Here is an 18,181-nt window from a genome sequence, read left to right on the forward strand (position 1 = left end):
CCACCACCTGATGAAATAGTCCATTCCATTGTTGAACAGCTCTTTCAATTATGATTTTGTTTTCTGATCCCCAACCAAAATGTACTTGCTTATAATTTAAGCCCATCGTTTCTTGTCCTGTTGTCTAGAGTTATTCTAAACAATTCTATGCCATCTTCTACATGACAGCTATCTTCTTGAAGACAGCTTTTACATCAGATAAGGTCAATAAGAACAAGGAAATCTCATGCACCCAGACAAAACATACTCCCTCTAACAAAAACACCAAGAGGGCTCCCCAACCACTCTACTCCAAGGCTTGGGAGAACAGCCAAGTTTTCAAAGTCTTCTGGAACATCATCAGAGTGACAAGAATGCATATTTAATAAGATATATTTATATAAAATAGTGAGGATACAAGATCATTCTAGTAGTGGAAAGGATCCATGGGTTATATTGGATGAAGGGTTTCTCAATCTCAGTGATGAGAATCTCAGCATGGGGAATTCTGGGAGCCAAAGTCCACACATCTTAAAGGCTCTGAGATTGTGAAACACTGATGACATGACTTGGGGTATTAGTACCAAATACTTGATGCTAATCAAGGCAGCTGGAACTGAATTTATTCTTTTAGTTCCCACATTTTTAGAAAGATACAAAGCTGAGACCTTTGCTTGATATAAGTGCATATGCATACTTACCTAATATGTAGCTATTAAAATATTTTTCAAAGGAACAAAAAGATGACACAACTCAATGCAAAATGTGGTGTGTGTGTCTGTGTGTGTGCAGTTTTAGCTTAGCTGAAAGCATAGAAAACCAATACTTTTTGCTTATGAAGTAAGATGGCCTAAAGAATAAAAGAAGCCTTTCCTGGGCTGTGGAAAAGATACACTTATTAGTTCACTTTGCAATAAAATCTAGTTTACACTGGACATAAGAATATTTGAAAAGTATTCCAAAGTTCAAAACAATTTTCCTAGGCCTGAAATACCCACTTCCTGAGATTTTTGGAGAGCCTGGATGACCATATATTATGATTTGTTGGTCTCTAGAAAAATCTTAGGTTTTGTAGTCCTGAAAATGAGACTCAAGATTTCCCCTAGTAATAATTGATAGGGAAAGAATGGAAGTTTCTTTAAACATGTGTATATGCATTACATTCTTTTTTTTTTTTTAATCTATGTGGCTTTGGGCAGACAGGATGATTTATAAATGCACACCCATCATTTGACAACTCCAAAGTGAAATATTATGTATGAATGAGAGTTAGAGCTAGGTGTAAAAAAATACTTAATTGAAAGAAGGGGAATTATTTGTGGTGAGGGAGTATGGGGAAAGGATGACTTATTCATGAAGTGGAACTTGCGTGAAAATGTCAGGCTAGTCTCTGGTACAATATCTGTGTTGCAAAGGTGGTCCTGTGAACCTGTGATATGATTTAGAGAATTTCATCTCATACATACCAAAGACCCACAGTGACAGGACATAATCCCAAAACAAGGCACAAGCCAATAGGACACTCTTCTAAAAATATACTCAGACATTGCTCAAAGAGATATGCTTTGCCAAGCTCCAGTCAAGTTCAAGTCCCAATCAGAATAGTTTCTGGACACATTTTTGTTCTGTTATCTGTAGTTTGTCATGGTCCATTCACAAATGTACTTCATTGTTTGATAGTCTCATCATAAGGTGATCAATATGCTTGGCAACTAAATAGGTGAGATCAGATTTGCTTGTTTGTTTTGGTGTCACTGTTTTAAAGTATATACAAAGGAAATACGACATTGTTTTTTGTTTAGTTTTCTCATTAATTCATTACAATTCTCCCACATTTTAGAAATACATAAATCATGGAACCTGTGATTATACATTTTTCAGTCTTACACAACAGTAAGTCCTACTGAGTCCATAGGCTTTATTTCCTAGAATAGCTGAATAAACAGGTTTTTTCCTCTCTTTTTATTGCATTTATCTGTACACTGTATCAATACACTAAAATTTTCAACAGAAGCCTTTCCTACGGTCAAAAGAAAATAGTTCTTGGTGTATGATTAAAGGTACCAGGCTAGAAATCAGGAGACCATCAGTTCTAGCCCTGTCTTATGCATGACTTTGGGCCAATCAATCTCTCTCAGCCCTAGGAATAAGGCAAGGGCAAATCATTTCCAAAAACCTTGCAAATAAAACTGCCCTTATATCCATATGGCACTGTTCCACCAACATTGAGAAGAAAATTACTGGTTTTAGTGGCATGATATATATTTTTCTTTTTTAATAAAACAAAATTAAGATTAAAATAATCTTTTAAACCCTTCCCTCCAAATTCCTTTTTTTGGGGGGACAGCAGTCTCCCTACCCAAACTCTTAAATGCTGCGAAAAAATCAGGCTGGAAAAAAAAATCTAACAACATTCGATCTGGAAGGAGGGGCACACTATGGGTATCATTAGCTAAGGAGTGTCAGCTGGCGGGGTCTAGAAGGACAGGTTTTTCTGTCATGTTACCTGTACTCTGGAACATCATCCCTCTGTAGATCAGGTTGGCCCCAACCCTGCTGGTCTTCTGTAAGGCCTTGAAGACCTGGTTCTGTGCTTGAACCTGGGGTCCCGGGTGTATGACAGAGCTTGTCTCCTGTTTGTGTTGATGGTTGTTTTTATGACTTTTCTAGCTACTGTGTGTATTTTTTTTAATTTTGGGTGTATGCATATTTTTTTACTTATTTTAATGTTGTGAGCCACCCAGGTAGCCATCTCAATTGATTAAATAAAGAAACAATAAACATCTCAGCATCATGCTCATGGAGATACTTGCACACACATACATGCGCACACATGAAAATTACTTTTAGAAGTGCAACTCCCTGGAGGAAAAAAAGTTTCTGACCTCACTGGAAAATGCAGATGCTTACATGCCAGAGATCTTGTTCTCCAGATTTTAAAGACATATCCTTTACCTTGAACAGCTGGCATGCTACAGATGGGGAGCCAAAACATGGCAGAGATCTCCTGACATGAGACTAGTAATATGGCAAACTCAGGTCACTAATTGTGAATTGCTAGTGAGATCCTCCAGGATGATACATTCCTATGGAAAGGGAAGTCATAAGGGTTAGCCTGAGGTAGACCCAGTTACACTAATAGCTGCTCCTGTTTATGAAGAGAACTTTTCCTTTGTCAGTACAGAATCTTTGGTAAGTTTACAAGGATCAAAGAGCCTATGAGACATACCTATTCTCAGCTTCCCTGCATGCTATAAATGGCTGCTCAGAAAACTTTCAGCACTGTGCTATAATAGGTCCCTTTTCTAGTTAAAATGGCTGGTGGGTAATGCACCAGAAATGTCTTCAAATGCATTGCCCTTCATTCGCTAAGGCAGTTAATAGAAACCCTAATTTCAGCAAATTTGTATTCATGCAAGCTGAAAAAAAAAAGGCTGAATACATAGAGTGAACTGAAATTATTCACAAAGGCCCTGAATGTATGCTTCTTTGCTAAAACCTCTAATAGAAACCTTAATTTTCACAAATTTTCATTATTCATGCAAAGAAACTCCTAATACTCTGGTTTTCCTCTGCGTTCTTTACTGTGAAAATAACAACAATTTCTCAGTTGTAAAATACAAGTCAGGAGAGCTCAGAAACACTTTGGGAATAATTATGGATGAATACTTTTTTTTTTTACAAACTGAAAAGATGGGGTTAAAATAAGAATTAAAAAAAAAAAGACATCAAAAGAAAATATTAAAAGAGCAACACAGTGTTCCAGAAGCAATAATAGTTACAGAGAAACATGCTGGAAATGGCATAAGGCATATCAAATTACAGATCCAGCTTTCCTAGGCAGAACTGTCCCCCATAAAGGAGCAACATTGAATACTCTGGAACATACATACCAGCAGATATCTAATGAATGGATGGAGGAATATATTGACAGCACAGTCTAGTTTCTCTAACCTGGTGACCTCCTCATTAATTCCCAATAATCTAAGTGATCTTTGGATCTTTGGTCATGTGGGTTGGCAATTCTAAGAATCAAAGTACATAAAGCTGGAGGTTTGGGAAAGCTGCCCATTTTCATAGCTTTGTATTTTTCTTCACATTGAATCTCAAGTCTTCACAGGACAGGATTACTTGTTTTTGATTTTTATTTATTAGTATAACAAAGGTAAATTAGAAGAATAATATCTGTTACTGGCAAGCTCTGATAGCTGGAAGCAAGGGTAAGGATAGAAAAATTTGAGGAAAGATTATATAAAATATGCCAACTCAAAATGCTAACAATATGGGGGAGAGCATTAGCAGGGACATACTGCTTGGGGAGGGGCAGTTCCTAGTCATGGAAGTCATATAAAGCTCTGTTCCTTGGGGCAAGACGTAATATCCTATCTGTATCTCTCGGCTCTGAGAGTTTAAGGGACAGTAGGCTGCATATACCATTCTGAGAGTCTCATTAGCTTCAATAATGGAGACAAAGAAAGAAGCCGTGGGGTGGTCCACCTGCTTAGATGGTCAGCAGTGTTTTTTATGAGAACAATCCAATTGCATGCATAAGGTAGCCTCTGGAGTGGGTCCTCCATGGACATGCTAAATGTATGTGATAATCATCTCCTTTTAGAAAAGGCCAAAAAGAAAAGGTATATGAGTTTCTGCCTGGATGAATGTTTTATACTGTAGCTTCTCAGGAGAATATTAAACCACATCTCCACTGCTAGGAGAGAGTGTTCCTCAGGGTGAGTCTGCATTCTGACCATTAGTTGATTAAAATCAACAAAGGGCACCTCTGTTTATCAGCCCTAATTGTGGAAATATGACTATAGTTGAGTTTCACTGTGAGCTATTGTATTCTGCTGAGTCACCTCCAAACAGAGGGCTTCAAGGAACACTTAATCAGCTTATTAGATAGCAACAAAATGTTTATGGTGACAGAAAAAAGGAAATAATTTTAAGCCTTCACATTGCACATCTCAAAACATATGTTGTGGACTATTTCTTCACTATGAGATGTTGTATGAAAGTGTCAAAAACATGTATTGAGAAACTGAGATTTTCATTAAAAAGCTGTCAGTGCCATATGTGCTTAAAATTAGAATACAAAATAAAATTGTCACTATTCAGCAGACCAGTAACACAATCTGATTGCCTTGGAGTTTGTCCCATTTCTTTTTCCTGAGCTTCAATAAAAAGCTAGTTCGAAAAGATCACTTTATGGAATGTCTACCTTTGATTATGTAATACCCACTGACGTATTTTTTTTTTTTTTTTAAAGGGGATTTAAGATGAAGACTTACAAAAATGAAACCAGTATTTCCAATCACAACATATCTGGTACAAATCTGTAGTAAATTATGTGTTTATATAGCAACTTTCTCAGCTGGTGTCCTTCAGATGTGTAGAGATAAGTCCTATAATTCCTAAGCCATTATGGCCATTGCTGAGAATTCTGGGAATTGAAGTCCCCATATACTGGAAGCTAAATACCACCATTTTTGATGGAAAAGCCTTACAAGGTAGTCTTCTTGGGACTGTGAGTCAGTTAAAAGGCAATTGAAGGGCTCACTTATCGAAAAATGCCATATTTACAGAAATTGCAGGGTTGTTGTTGTTGGTTGCTGTCGGGTCATTTATGACTCATGGTGACCCTATGTATAACAGAACGAAATGCTGTTCGGTTTTGTGCCATATGCCTGACTGTTCCAATGTCTGCATCCATTGTTGCTGTAATTGTATCAATCCATCACACTGATACAATTCTTCCTCTTTTCCACTGGCCCTCGACTTTACCAAACATGATGTTCTTTTCAAGTGATTGGTCTTTCCTGACATCGTGCCCAAAGTATGAGAGTCTAAGCCTAGTTATCTTCGCCTCTAGGGAACGTTCTGGTTGTATTTCTTCTAAAACTGATTTGTTTGTTCTGGCAGTCCATGGTATTTTCAATAATCTTTGCCAACACCACAATTAGAATGCATCAATTCTTCTTCTGTCTTCCTTTTTTAATGTCCAACGTTCACAGGCATATGTGGCAACTGAGAAGACCATAGCGTGAGTCAGACGCACCTTCGTTTTTAAACTGTCTTTACTTCTGAAAACTTTAGATAGGTCTTTGATGGCAGATTTTCTCAGTGCAATACATAGTTTGATTTCTTGATTACTACTTCACTTGGCATTGATCGTTGATCCGAGTAGAATGAAATCATTGATGACTTCAATCTCTTCTCCATTTATTGTGACATTGTTTATTCGTCCATTTGTGAGAATCTTCATCTTCTTCACATTCAGGTGTAGTCCATATCGCTGACTACAATCTTTGATCTTCATCAGCAAGTACTTCAAGTCTTCTTCATTTCCAGCAAAGTTGTATCATCTGCATATTGCAAGTTGTTAATGAGTCTTCCACCAATTCTGATACCCCGTTCTTCTTCGTACATTCCTTCTTCTCGAATTAATTGTTCAGCGTACATATTGAATAAGTAGGGTGAAAGTATACAACCTTGCCGCACACCTTTTCTAATTTTGAACCACTCGGTGTCAGTTTTCTGTTCTAATGACTACCTCTTGATCTGTGTACAGGTTCTGCAAGTGTACAATTAAGTGCTCTGGAATTCCCATTCTTTGTAATATTAGCCATAACTTGTTATGGTCCACACAGTCAAATGCCTTTGCGTAATCAATGAAACCGAGGTAACCATCTCTCTGGTATTCTTTACATTCAGCCAAGATCCATCTGATATCAGCAATGATATCTCCCATACCACATTCTCTTCTAAATCCAGCCTGGACTTCTGGTAGTTCTCTATCGATGTAAGGCTGCAAACTTTGTTGAATTATTTTCAGCAAAATTTTGCTAGTATGTGAAATCAATGAAATTGTTCGATAATTTCCACATTCTGTTTGATCTCCTTTCTTTGGAATGGGCATGAATATGGATCTCCTCCAGTCAATTGGCCAGGTCATTGTCTTACAAACTTCTTGACATAAAAAAGTAAGTGCTTCCACTGCTGTGTGTTAAAACATCTCAACTGGTAATCCATCAATTCCTGGAGCTTTGTTTTTCGCCAATGTCTTCAGTGCAGCTTGAACTTCTTCCTTCAGCACCAATGGTTCTTGATCATATTCTACCTCCTGAAATAGCTGAACATCGACTGACTCTTTTTTATACAGTGATTCTCTATATTCCTTCCATCTTCTCTTAATATTACCCATGTCATTTAATGTATTGCCCACAGAATCTTTAAGGATAGCAACTCGGGCTTGAATTTTCTCTTCAGCTCTTTCAGCTTGAGAAATGCTGATCGTGTTCTTCCTCTTTGATTTTCTAGCTCTAGGTCTTTGCATATTTCATCATAATATTTTTCCTTATCTTTTTGAGCTGCCTTTTGAAATTTTCTATTTAGCTCTCTTACTTCATTCTTTCTTCCATTAGCTTTAGCTACTCAGCATTTAAGGGCAAGTTCCAGAGTCTCATCTGACATCCATTTGGATCTTTTCCTTCTTTCCTGCCTTTTTAATGATCTTTCTCTTTCTTCATGTATTATGTTCTTAATGTCTTCCCACAACTCTTCTGGTCTTCGGTCATCAATGTTTAGTGCATCGAATCTATTTTTGAGGTGATCTCTAAATTCAGGTGGGATGTTTTCTAGATCATACTTTGGCACTCTTGGACTTGCTTTGATTTTCTTCAGCTTCAGCTTGAACTTGCACATAAGCAACTGGTGACCTGTCCTGCAGTCAGCTCCTGGCTTGGTCTTAACTGATAGTATTGAGCTTCTCCACCATCTTCTTCCACAAACATAATCAATTTGATTTCTGTGTAATCCATCTGTCAAGGTCCATGTATATAGTTGTCGACTGTGTTGTTGGAAAAAAGTATTGCAAATAAATAAATCATTGGTCTTAAGAATTCTATCATGCGATCTCCAGCATTGTTTCTGTCACCAAGGCCATATTTTCCAACTACTGATCCTTCTTCTTTGTTTCCAACTTTTGCGTTCCAGTTGCCAATAATTAACAAAGCATCTTGACTGCATGTTCGATCAATTTCAGATTGCAGCACTTTGTAAAAGTTTTCAATTTCTTCACCTTCAGCATTCGTGGTTGGTGCATAAATTTGAATAATAGTAGTATTAACTGGTCTTCCTTGTAGGAGTTTGGATATTAGTCTATCACTGGCGGTGTTGTCCTTTAGAACTGATCTTGAAATATTCTTCTTAATGATGAATGCCATGCCGTTCCTCTTCGATTTTTCATTCCCAGCATAATATACCATATGACTGTCAGATTCAAAGTGACCAATGCCAGTCCACATCAGCTCACTAATGCCTAAGACGTCGATCTTTAGGTGTTCCATTTCATTCTTGACAACTTCCAATTTTCCTTGATTCGTACTTTGTACATTCCATGTCCCAATTATTAGTGGATGTTTGTAGCTGTTGCTTCTCATTTTGAGTCATGCCACATCAGCAAATGAAGGTCCCGGAGGCTTTACTCCATCCGTGTCACAAAACTCGGCTCTACTTTGAGGAGGCAGCTCTTCCCCAGTAGCATATTGAGTGCCTTCCGACCTGAGGGGCTCATCTTCCAGCACGATATCTCAGAATGTTCTGTTGTAATCCATAGGGCTTTCATTGGCACGTTTTTGGGAGTAGATTGCCAGGCCTTGCTCCCTAGTCTGTCCTTTGTCTGGAAGCTCTGCTGAAACATGTCTACCATGGGTAACCCTTTTGATAGTAGAACTACTGGTAGCATGGCTTCAAGCATTCATCATAGCAACAAGCAGCTTAGGACATATTATAGTCTTTTTGATGCCAGTTAAATAGGAAGAACCAAATTCTCCCTTTAAAAGAGAAACAAACTAGCACAAAAGCAATTGTAATTTCATAATAACAGATACAATTTCTTCACCTGAGATCTCTTGAACTTACCTGAGATTCCCTAAATAAGTTCACCTATAAGTTCCAGGGTGCATATGTACAACTGTCTGGGTTGTACAAATTTCTAAATACTAACCACCTCTCTACAACCCCACTGCTCTTAAGGAAGCCCTTATAAAAAGAACTATATTATTAATCTACTGTACAGAAGAGGAAGGGGACAGAAATAAAGATGTCTTCATGTTTTAATATAAATTGACCATTTTACACTTTAAAACCAATTGTACATAATAACATAAGCCACTAAGGGTCTCTGGAAATGGAGCAGCATGTAAATTGCAGTAGCAAACACACAAACATTAATAAGTAAATTTAAAAAGCAATTATCCTTGATGGCTTTCACTTTTCCATAATGTGTACTGCAGTTCTACAGTCAAAAGATGCATACTTAATTCATATAATAGGAGAATATGCACATAAAGAGATTCATAATGTGCAAGTATATATATTGGGTAAAGTTATATCCATACTTCTATAAGATAACAGAATATCTATAAACTTTATATTTTTTCATAAACATTATTATGAAAAAGTCAAAATAAATTATTCTTTCCAAAAATGACAGATATGTCTATTTCTGAATATTGATGAATTCATATTAATTTTATCAAACCAAAAGAATGTATTCATCCAATTTGTCCTTTGGGACAGACTGGATTTGATTTAAATAGAATTGACTTCAATTTTGTTTTAAGGCTTTAACATGAATCTTCCATACCCATGATTTAAATCATAATTTAAATAAATGCTTTTTAAATGACACCCAACCTACCCCAAACAGACTGCCTCCTAGCAGGTCCTGCTGCAGAGTTTGCTGGCATTCAGACCATTAGTACAGCATTATTAACACTGATTGGCAGTGGCAGTGGCTTCATGGTTGTCTGGGGTGGGGGTGAAGGGCAAGTGACATTATGCACATTGTGATGTCATCATGCAAGTAATGTGAATTACAGTACTTTTGTGTGCGTGTGTGTACCTTTGAGTCAATGTTGATGCCTGGTGGCTGCCTGGGCAAGTCCATTCAGCTTTCTTCACAAGGTTTTGGAAGTGGCTTGCCATTGCCTCCTTTCTAGTGCTGAGAGAGAGAGACTGGCTCAAGGTCACCCAGCTGGCTTTGTGCCTAAAGTGGTACTAGAACTCATGGTCTGGTTTCTAGCCTGATGCCTTAAACCATGACACCAAACTGGTTCTCTGTATTGAGCCCATCTGATTTGTTTTGGATTGAGCTTACGAGGTGCACTGAGTGCTTCGAGGTTCTTGTGGTCAGTCCAAACCTCAAAGGGGTGGGTAGCTGCCTCCAACAAATGGCGCCAAGTGTCTAAAGCCGCCTTGACAGCAAAAGCCTCTTTCTCCCAAACATGCCACCACCTTTCCGTCTCAGAGAATTTACGTGAGAGATAAGCACAAGGCTTCAAACATCCCGACTCATCTGCTTGTAGCAGGAGTGCTCCAATGGAAAAATCAGAGGCATCCACTTGCACCACAAATGGTTTGCTAGGATCTGGATGTTGGAGAATGGGTTCTGCTGTGAATAGGTTTTTAAGCTTGTCAAAAGCCACCTGGCATGCAGGCGTCCATTTCAGCAGCGCCCCCGGATTCTTTGGCCTCCGTGTGTCCCCCTGCCCTTTAGTTTTTAGCAACTCAGTGAGGGGTAATGCTATCTCCGCGAACCCCTGGATGAACTGGCGATAATAGTTGGCAAAACCGAGGAAACTTTGGAGCTGCCTACGCGTGTGTGGTGGCTCCCATGCCAGAATGGCTTCAACCTTAGCTGGATCCATTTCAATACCCTTGTCAGAAATTCTATAGCCCAAATAGTCAATTTGAGATTTATGAAAAGCACATTTGGACAATTTAGCATACAGTTCAGCCTTCCTAAGCTTGCTGAGCACCTGTCTGACCAGTTCTATATGTTCCTCCATTGTTTCAGTATAGATTAACACATCATCCAAATACACCAAGACCCCTTTGAATAAATGGTCATGCAAGACCTCATTGATCAGTTGCATAAAAACCCCCAGCGCTCCTGCCAGCCCAAAAGGTAACACTTTATACTGGAAAGAGCCCAGAGGATAATTGAAAGCAGTTTTCCATTCATCCCCCTCCTGTATACGAATGCGGAAATATGCCTCCCTCAGGTCCAACTTAGAGAATATTTTCCCCTTCGCCAGATGTGATAACATGTCCTTGATCAATGGGACGGGATATTTATTTAATATTGAGACTGCATTCAATCCACGGAAATCCGTACATAATCTCAAAGTCCCATCTTTCTTGGGTCTGAATAGAACAGGAGCACCCACTGGGGAACTGGCTGGTTCGATAAAACCCCTGGCTAGATTTTTATCAATAAACTCCCTTAGCGTTGCCAGTTCCTTCTGGGTCATAGCATAAATTTTTGGCTTAGGCAACTTTGCATTAGGGATAAAGTCTATGGCACAATCGGTTTTGTGGTGCGGTGGTAGCTGATCCGCCTCCTTTTCGCCAAACACATCTGCAAAGTCTTGGTATTGCTCTGGCAGTCCATCTAGCGGACCAGTAAGGAGATGCGGAGTTGTTGCTGCCACCCTCCCCACCTCGCCGTTGTCCAATTCATCCCCCTCAGGGGCTTTGTAAAATCCATCGGCAAAAGTCACAGTCCTGTGCACCCAATTTATGTGTGGGTTTTGTTGAACAAGCCAAGGCATCCCCAAAATGACAAATGGACCCCCCACAGGTGCTACCACAAAAGGCAGTTTCTCCCAGTGGCTACCCATTTGCAATGCCACCATCCCTGTGGAGTGAGTCACTGGTTTCCCTCCCGCCATAGATCCATCTAATTGGGTGAAGATCATGGGCTGTTTCAAAGGGAACGTGGGTAACTCTAATGCAGCTACCACGTCAGGGTGCATTAAACACTGTGAGCACCCCGAATCAACCATTGCCCACACTTCCACAGTCCGTGTCCATGACCCCAATTTCACCTTCACGGTCAGGGTAGGGAAGTTTCCACTCACCGAAGCGTGGTCGCGCCCCTCCTCTACCACCTGCCCAGCGGCACCTCTTAGGGCAGGTGGCTGGCGTTTCCCGCCGGCTGAGACGGCTCAAGCTCCCCTTTGTCCCCATAGAAAGGAACGTTCTCAGCCTCGGTTTCAGCCATCGCTGCCTTCATCTTCCTGGGCACGGAGGGGGATTTCCCTGACTGCTTTGCCGAATGCTCCTCGGTCTTCCTTTGTGGGCACGCCGCTGCTCGGTGCCCCTCCTTCCCACATCGCAGGCATTGCCCTTTCGCAAGACGGCTCTCCCTCTCCTCCTGCCAGGCCGTACGTCCCGCTCTGCCAGTGGTGGCCGGTGGTTTAGCCGTCCTCGCCATGGCCATTTGCTTGGGACCCCTCCTGGTTTGTGCAAACCTAGCCTGGGCTTGCTCGACATTCGCCGCTAGTTGAATCCAGTCATATAGGGTGAGCGGATCTGCCCTTCCTAACGCCCATCTCAGTAAGTCGGGTCGCATCCCGTCTTTGAACATTTCTATTAGAGTGGTTGGTGACCAACCATCCACCTTGGCCGCTAGGGCTTGGAATTCTAGGGCATAATCTGCCACGGACTTTGATCCTTGGATCAGTTCCCTCAGAGCCACCTTAGCCTTTTCTTTTGCTAACGGGTCAGCAAAATGCATTTTTAGCGCCCACAGAAAGTCTCTGAAATCATCCAACTCCAGGGCGTCCATCTCGGTTAATTGGACAAACCAGTCAGCTGCCCTCCCCTCCAGTTGGGTAGCTACAGCGTTTATCTTTGCCCTCTCCGAAGGAAACAGCCTCCCAAACTCCTCCATATAGCTTTTCGCATTAGTCAGGAAGAATGACAGTTTTGTGGGATCCCCATCAAACTTGACAGTGAAATCCCTGTACCTGGCTCTTTGTGGGCTGCTCTTCCTCTCCTTCCTCCCGGCCCTCCTCCTGGGCTCTGGAGACCTCTTCTCCCGAGGGGGGGGGACTCGCAACTCCGACTTTGGGGCTTCTCTTCTGATCCCTGCTTCGTCCCCTCCCTGCATCCTCAGCCCGCTGCGGGGGCGATGGGGATGCCCACCGGGGACTGCACGGTGGCGATCCCCCCCAGTACCTCCTCCAGTCTTTCCTCCTCACATTCGGGGGGGGGAGGGAGAAACAGATGGAGACGACCGTCTGTAGCGATATTCCCTTCCTCCTCTATCCTGGCTGCCCCTCACAAATGACATTCTTGCTATCATGTCTTCTAGAGACTTTACCCTGGCTTCCAATCTCTGTGATTTCTCACTGGCCTCGGAGACGTCCGACCCACTCCTCACCCTTATGGCCACATCTGGGGACAGCGGATACCTTGGCTTCCCACGTGCCTGGGGCGTTCCGGACCGGGCTCCTTCATCCTTTCTGACCACCTTGGACTTTACCGCTTTCGCAGTAGCTGAGCTGGCGTTCAAGGTCTCCAACAGCTCCTCCGACTCTGGAGTGAGGGTCCTTTCCCTTCTTTGCCTCATGGAATCCTTTTCCCCCACGCTGGAATCCTCACTCTCTCCCGAGCAGGAAGTAGGTTCAGTCATCACTAACTTTATTTTCTCACAGTAACACTGGAAGGAGGTTAGTGGTAAGAGTTTTAGGATTCTCAGCTTTATGTAATGGTTGCCTTATTCTGACATACTCAGCCTCACAAGCGGGTTCTTAATGAAAGCTGATTTATTGAAAGAATAGTGTGCAAATACAAAGAAAGCTGAGAATGAGCAAAAGCGCACCAAATACAAACTAAAAACCCTCGCTTCAAACCCGGTTCCACCCTCGCTCCTGCTTAGCAACCACCCCCTCCCAGGTGTTAGCAACCGTTGACCACATCGGCCTGAGAAAGTAACCTTGAACACATTCCATAACCCAAACATACATTCCACAGTTACAGTAAGGAGATTACAGCCCGGCACGGCTGGAAATCTCCACTCAGCAAACACGGATCAGGAAAGTGACATGCAAAACGTTACGATGTATTCATAACATTGGAACGATGAACATGACATTCTCTTTTTGAATTATAGTAAATACTTCCACCATTTTGCACCTGAGATAAATTGCATAATTGTGTTGTGATGCATGCTGATGTCATGACATCCATGTCATCATTCTGACATCACTCTGGCTTCTACTAGATGCCTGAGAGTGGCTTGCTGAGTTTTTCAGAATGCAGGAACTGAACCTGAGAACTTCAACAAGCAAAACATTAGTTTTCCATCTCAACAAGCTTTCAGAATTGAAGCCAACCAGGCTCCCCCAACTTGCAGCTTGCAATCCTTCAGACAGGTTGAAATTAATTTCTTTGATCTTGAAAAAAGTGTTGAAAATCAAGATCATGGCTGCCTCTGTCACTGGACAGAATGAAAACTCTCTCAGATGAATGGGGGTTAGAATACATGACCTCTGAGGTCCCTTCCAACTTTATGATTCTATTATTATTTTTTTAGTGTTGTTACTTTTTTCAGCTAGAGAAGTGTTTAAATAACTATTGGATTTTCCATCACTAGGAGCAAGAATTCTTTGTCTTCCCATGTGCCAGACCAAACTTTATTATATGCTTCCATAACAGGCAATTGGGGCTTGTGAAATGTAACTCCAACATTTATTAGGTGAGACTGTAGATGTGTGAATTTATTCAAGACTGCGAATCAGTATAGGCCAGGCTACAATCATCTAAATTACCAAGCAAACTACTTTGAATGTTCTGTTTTCATAATTTCTTCAAAAATACGCATATTTCCATTTCACATTTTCCGCATAAAATTTCTGGCCTTCTCAGTGGTGTTACTTGTATGTGCAGGAAATTCTAATTGGATAATAAATGCAAATTAAAATCCCCCAGCAGTCTTTGCTGCTATTAACATATCTCTTATTTTCATAATCTTTTTGTTTTTCCAGTGGTATGGTATCTATTATCTTGTATGCTTTGAAATCCAAGTGCACTAAAAATAATGTGATGCTTTTATGGTAATTGAGCAGCAATACTCAACAGAGACATTTTGGGTCACACACACAGCAACTCCTAAGAGAGTGACAAGAGAATACAAATATGAGCACAGCATTCTTCCTTGTATTCTAGCTCAATGCAGCTTTCTTTTTTTAGACTTCACTGCAGTTCCTGGAAGAAGCTGTGTGACTTTCCCACCTTGCATCCATTTATGCGAACTGAAAAAGATTGGCAATGTACAAAAGGCAGGCTCAGTTACTAGAGGGAAAATCATCAATTAAATGTCACACTTGTTAACCCTCAAGACCAAGGCTCAAGAACAGTATTTTATTATTTTATTTTATTTTACTTTATTTTGAATGAAAAATAGAGTTTCTTTCTTTTGGAATATTAAAAACCTTTGCTAACAGCTGGGAGATTATGAGATTAGCAGGTAAAGCAGGGAGGGGCAACCAAATCCAGAGTTTCAGAATTTTGGAAGGGCACAAACCCTTGCCATACCTGGGTTTGATGGGTGCCAGATTGCCTTACACTGATCCAGATGGAGCTAGCTATGATAAATAAAATCAAAAGAGTGACTGCATGTGCCTGTTAAGGTCTATGCAACTTGCTTCCATGTAAATGGGGCAAAATGGTTGACTGAGTTCAAGACAGGACAAGGAACCTAAAACTATCTGACCTACAAAAGATACACATTCTTTTTCTTTAAAAGAGGCCCATCATTCTGTATGATCAGCAAAACAGATTTCTGATTTGAAATGAATGAGAAGATGTCAATGCCAGGTACTTCAGAGCAAGCCCAGAAACATCTAAAAGATTCCTGTGTTGGCTGGGCTGACTAGAGAATAATGGGAGCTGCATACCCAAGCATCTGGAATATACCAGACTGAGAAATGCCAAACTTTAAGAACCAAAGCAGGGCCCTGTGAGATTAGCCTAAGAATCCACCATAAACTTCAATATTTATTTTATTGGAAAACTGTATGGAGATGTCTTAAAGAAATAGGTGTAACATTGAGTTTCTAATAGTAGCTACCTGGAAAGTCCACAACCAGGGTCTCAAGATAAGGTCACTTTCCTGTATTCATCTCCTACATCCCAATGTACATCATACGTTATGGTTATGCTGGTCACATAGTGGCATCACCACTTGCATATGGATTATCCGTGACTGGCAACTCTCCAGTTTTGCCAAGCAATAAATCTGCCTTCATGAAATAGAATGGAGAAATTCAATCCATGGAAGGTTATCTCCAGCTATGTGTCTTCAAACTTATTCGGGATGACCCAGAGTTCTTTATTTTTAATATCAACCATGAGATTTCCTTATTTGCAAAGATAATGTTTATGCTGAATCCCTCCTGCAAATAATGTCTGAAATTCAGCTTATTTTTTCCTGTTAAATCTGTTTTGTTTTGTTTTAAGTTAAAGAATAGGTCAAATGCAAATGTGAATATAAATTTATCCAGCATGCATAATTTGTAGTCGGTGTGGAACTGACTCATCTGTCTTCTGTATCTGTGCTCATGTGATGAGCTCTCCTGCTAAGAATGACCTATTCATCCTTCAAATAAATAGCCAAAAGAGGAAGCAAAGCAGTAAGTATAGTTACAAAGAAAGACCAACATATTGTTCCCAATGTGATGCATTTGCCTCTTTTCTGTCAACAGTCTTAAGAAACTTCTATTTCAAAGCAAACAAACACATACAATAATATTTACAGATGCTATGGAGAATCTCCTGCACTTGATCCATAAAAACTCAGACATCTGAATTTAGAACTGGCTGGCTGTGTGTAAATCAAGGAAATTAAAAAGATCTACACATCCAAGGAGAGTGGTATAAATTACATACCAAAAGAACAAATTCAACTCAGAATTCATTAAAGACCTGACAATTCATATGGCACAATCATTCCCAATCTTTGTGCTTAGTGTTTTTGATTTTCTAAGGCCATTTCCCCACTAATAAATTCATAGCATCTTCATAGCATCACCCAGCCATCACTGAAATGACTGTCTTCATTACTATTATTTTGGCAAAATAATGGTTGGGTGATTCTAGAAGACACTTTAAGTCCTAATGGGGAAATAACCAAAGAGATTACCTCCTAGTATTTCCTTCAATGCCGGTGAGGCTCTACCCCCCCTCCCTTCCCCACAACAAAAAAATTATGAATGTTCGGCAAAGAAAAAAACAGCCTCCAGCCACTTCTCATCTTCATTTCCCTACCACTAAGCTGAGAAGCATTTTGAGTTGCCCAGGCAAACTCAATTTGGACAAGAGTTAATTGACCAGAAACTGATTGTGATAAAAATTTGAGATGTATGGACCCAGTGAGACTCTCCCTCCAAAAATCCCCTTAAGTGGGAAAAAAAAAGCCCTGCACATAGGGTGGTATGGAACATTGGGTGATTCCATTAGATGTAGCACTGATTGAATCAAACCCTTTGAAATCGATTTCTGAATCAAACTGGGAACCTTCTTTGAAGCAAGAGGTTGAATTGGATGGCTCCAAAGCCCTTTAGAAACATTACTTTTCTGGTACTTCTGGAATTCTTTGTAAGCAATACACCGTATTGTAACCTCACATGAGTGTAATGAGCTCCCTAACATTGCCATGAGCAGCTGGCCAATGAGCTGTCTCACTTCATTAACCTCATTGCCTGTCAGAGATGGTGGTAGCCTTGAGGTGCAAAACTAGTGTTGCTATGGACTCTGTTCATTTTCTCTGCAATTAATTTCTGAAATGTGGCCAATCACAAGTTCTCTCTCTCTCTCTCTCTCTCTGTGTGTGTGTGTGTTTGTGTGTGTACACAAATACACAGACACACATACACCCACATTTCTTATATGTGAAATGGTGCGGATGGGAGAAACCACTTGATTCCCAGCGTCTTGAATCATAAAGTCTGGAGGCTGTCTTGGTTTGAAAGTAGAAATTTTTATTGCAGAAAAGCAAGGCCTTAGCCTTGTAAAGAGGATTGGTTTGGGAAATATCAGAAATGGAACACAATACTATTTTTTTCCCTATATTTGTGAACTAGCAGATATTGGTTGTGACTTGAGAACAAATAGTCTTTTTTGTCTTTTTATAGGTCACTATGCAAGGGACGCGGTGGCGCTGCGGGTTAAACCGCTGAGCTGTCGATCGGAAGGTCGGCGGTTCGAAACCGCACGGCGGGGTGAGCTCCCGTTGCTCGTCCCAGCTTCTGCACACCAAGCAGTTCAAAAACATGCAAATGTGAGTAGATTAATTGGTACCGCTTCGGCGGGAAGGTAACGGCGTTCCGTGAGTCATGCTGGCCACATGACC

The sequence above is a fragment of the Candoia aspera genome, chromosome 1 (genome assembly GCF_035149785.1).
Source record: "Candoia aspera isolate rCanAsp1 chromosome 1, rCanAsp1.hap2, whole genome shotgun sequence".
Taxonomy (NCBI): Eukaryota; Metazoa; Chordata; class Lepidosauria; order Squamata; family Boidae; genus Candoia; species Candoia aspera.